The sequence below is a fragment of the Rhyacophila brunnea genome, unplaced genomic scaffold (genome assembly GCF_057557595.1).
Source record: "Rhyacophila brunnea isolate RB1 unplaced genomic scaffold, BYU_Rbru_1.0 scaffold_37, whole genome shotgun sequence".
Classification (NCBI taxonomy): Eukaryota; Metazoa; Arthropoda; class Insecta; order Trichoptera; family Rhyacophilidae; genus Rhyacophila; species Rhyacophila brunnea.
Genome location: NW_028233037.1, coordinates 2,010,110 through 2,014,150, shown reverse-complemented (window position 1 = coordinate 2,014,150; position 4,041 = coordinate 2,010,110).

Below are 4,041 nucleotides of genomic sequence, written 5' to 3'. Positions count from 1 at the left end.
GTTGTATTTCTTTGATTTTGAGTTTTTTTTTCAAGCAGAACGTGATTGATTTCTATAAATACGTAATATCATAGTCTTGACCATATCTACTTTTCTTACCTCTTACTAGATACATAACCTTTTAAAGACATATTAGTTCAAGGGTTTCATATAATCCTATAGTTTTAATATATCACATAATTCAATTTGTGCCTTTTATGATATTGTATTTGCATAATATACTATATTAAGAAATATGTTGTAATTATGTCCTCTATTAAAATAAATTTAGTTACGAATAGCTTATTTTTACTCGTTTGTATCTTCTTTTATACAATTTTCTTATGAATTTTAGTTATCTGAAGCATCCTCGCGAGTGATTCTTTCTTATCACCTGTAACTAGTTTAATATCCGATATTAGACCTATTTTACCAGGCGTTAGTCGATATAGAGGAGAGGGGTCGTTCTATCTAGTCATCAAAGATGGTGCACTATGCTACCACCGCCGCATTAATGTTACCTATATTCTTGCTAAATGTAGCAGGAATCATTCGATATTTGGGCACATCACCGGCATATTCAACTTTAACCACATAATATATTCTCGGCTTGTCAGTATTTCATTTTTTTCTTTCCAAATTAGACAGACCTGCCTTTTGAGGGTATCTCGTTATTATTATGTACTAATGAATTTAGTGATGCGTTGTGGTTGTAATTAAAAGTACATAATATGATTTTTAAAAATAATAAATAGGAATGGTTTTTTTTAAATAATATCATATGCTTATAATGCCAAGATTTTAGAATTATATTCTATTGGTCATTAATATAAAGTCATGTGTTTAGAATTTCATCATAGAGTTGTCAGTGTAAAACAAGCATAAGAATTATACGTTAAAAAAATTTATAATTATAATTATAATATAAAATTCACTTTTTTTAACTATTTTTAACATATGCCTTCTTAATCAATTTCTTTTTTGTGAATTTATTTTGCTTTTATTATTTATGCTATAATTATATGAAATAATTATTAAAATCGGTCTTAAATATTTATTTTCTTTATAATATTTAAGTTTGCTCATACAATCACCCTAAAACAGATGTAATTAAATTTTAATGTCTTTTAAGTTAAATTAAGCATGCATCTTTTAATCATTTATAATGTATATCAAACATCACATTTGAGAGAAGAAGAACAGTTAATGAGAATAGATCAGGAATGGTGTCAAAGGAGAATCAAGGTTTTGTGAAATATTCCCTATGGGCTGACCACATCTAAATAGAGTAAATTAGTAAAAAGAAAACCAACCCATAAATAAATAAAATAAATGTGCGTCAACCTATAAAAAATCTTAAGTATCATTATTAAAAAGTTAAGCTGTATTAATATAGATATAAAAAATATTAAACAGTTGTAAAACTGCTAATTCTACCAATCGCATCAGTATTTAATTAAAAAAAACCGCCAAAGTGAACTATAATATGTTTTTTATAATATTTAACAAATTTAGCGTTCTATAAATAGTTTAAAAGCAGTTTTTTGGATTGATTATCATCATAAGCCCAATACAAAAACAATGCCTAGCAAATAAAAAAAAGGCAAGCGCAGGGTAAAAAATATTTTTGTTACAAAAATAATCAGAAGGCATTTTTTCGTTGGTTAACTTAAAATCTATGGAATTGCGATAGAATAAACTTTATTTCTTATATTGCCTACAATACACCATTATACAAATATTTATAATACTCTTTCATATACAATCATATTATGCCCCTTGTATTTACAGACATTCGTGTATTTTTTTTGCTTGAAGTGCAACATCAAAATTATTTTTCAAAAAACAATGCCTATACTCTATATTCGATTGTAATTCAAATGCATAAGACAGCAACTTTAAAATCATTAATTGGAAATACTTTATATACTAACGATAATTGAAATTTACTGTTTACTTATATTATGATATTATATTTAATAAATATTATTTACACATTTTATAGAAGTAAATAGCATTTACCTGCAACGAATATTATATTGCAGATTTTTTTTTGTTTTTTTCAATAAAAATTAGATATTTAATCTAACAAACTAGCTTTTTGTTTAATAAATTATAATATGAACTTCGATAAAATTTCTTTCATATAATATCGATATTATTTGGTTCTGAGAATAAAAATAAGTTATTTTATCGAAAAGAATAGCTTTCTCGTGTTAATAAATTGTAATATGAACTTCGATAAAATATGTTCTCATACAATATTGATATTATTTGCTTCTTTCAATAAAGATCAGTTATTTAATCTAACAAACTAGCTTTTTTGTGTTAATAAATTATAATCCGATGATCGAAAAAAATATTCTTTCATATAATATCGATATTATTTGGTTCTAAGAATAAAAATAAGTTATTTAATCGAAAAGAATAGCTTTCTCGTGTTAAAAATTGTAATATGAACTTCGATAAGATATGTTCTCATACAATATTGATATTATTTGCTTCTTTCAATAAAGATCAGTTATTTAATCTAACAAACTAGCTTTTTTGTGTTAATAAATTATAATCCGATGATCGAAAAAAATATTCTTTCATATAATATCGATATTATTTGGTTCTAAGAATAAAAATAAGTTATTTAATCGAAAAGAATAGCTTTCTCGTGTTAAAAATTGTAATATGAACTTCGATAAGATATGTTCTCATACAATATTGATATTATTTGCTTCTTTCAATAAAGATCAGTTATTTAATCTAACAAACTAGCTTTTTTGTGTTAATAAATTATAATTCGATGATCGAAAAAAATATTATTTCATATAATATTGATATCATTTGCTTCTTTCAATAAAGATCAGTTATATAATCTAACAAGCTGGATTTTTTTGTGTTAATAAATTATAATCCGATGATCGAAAAAAATATGTTCATATACAATATTGATATTATTTGCTTCTTTCAATAAAGATCAGTTGTTTAATCTAACAAACTAGCTTTTTTGTTTAATAAATTGCAATATGAACTTCGATAAAATATTCTTTCATATAATATCGATATTATTTGGTTCTGAGAATAAAAATAAGTTATTTTATCGAAAAAAATAGCTTTCTCGTGTTAATAAATTGCAATATGAACTTCGATAAAATATGTTCTCATACAATATTGAACTTATTTGCTTCTAGAAATATATATCAGTTATATAATCTAACAAGCTGGACTTTTTTGTGGTAATAAATTATGACCCGATGATCGAATAAAATATGTTGTTTATAAATCAGTTAAAAATATAAATAAAAATAAATAGCAGAATAAAATATAAATATCGGTTGCTATCTGACATTAAAACGTTTTAAATTTGATCTCTTTTTTTGTAATTAAGGTTTATTTGTGTGTCATAAATCAGTAAAATTCTTTTTGGCCTCTATAAAGATATCTTGATAACATCTGTTAATAAATAATAAGAAAATAGCATAAACAAATAGACTTAAAAATTCGGTAAAATAATTTTAAAATAATATAATATTCGCTTGATCTATGTCTTTTGAGTGAATAGGGGCAGTTGATGGAATAAATTAAGGTAAGATAACAATAAAATATATCGAGATGTTTTAAATATTACTAATGAGCTAATTACATCACTGTAAATAAATTGATAAACAGAAGAAACTTAACTAATAAATAAAAAATAGAGAATAAATATAATTTAATCAATAAATGCAAATAATTTTTTAATAATGTTCAAAATGTATATTAGAAATAACCATGATAATATCATATGTCACAGCATGTGATACGTGCTCAGAATTCCGTATGCTTTACATTAAGGAATTAGGGATGCCAACGGAAGCGGAAGTATGTTCACAAACAATAGTATTGTGAAAAACACCTGATAGCATAAGCCTTGAGTATAAAAGATTTTTTTAGAAATACTGTAAACATTATGCGCTTGAAAAGAGCATACAGAAAGGCTATAACAATGAGCAGTAAAATTTAGCGCAAAAACATGAAAAGTTATGAGAAATATTTTGCGTTAAATTGTTTGAAAATTAACCTTTGTTAGAA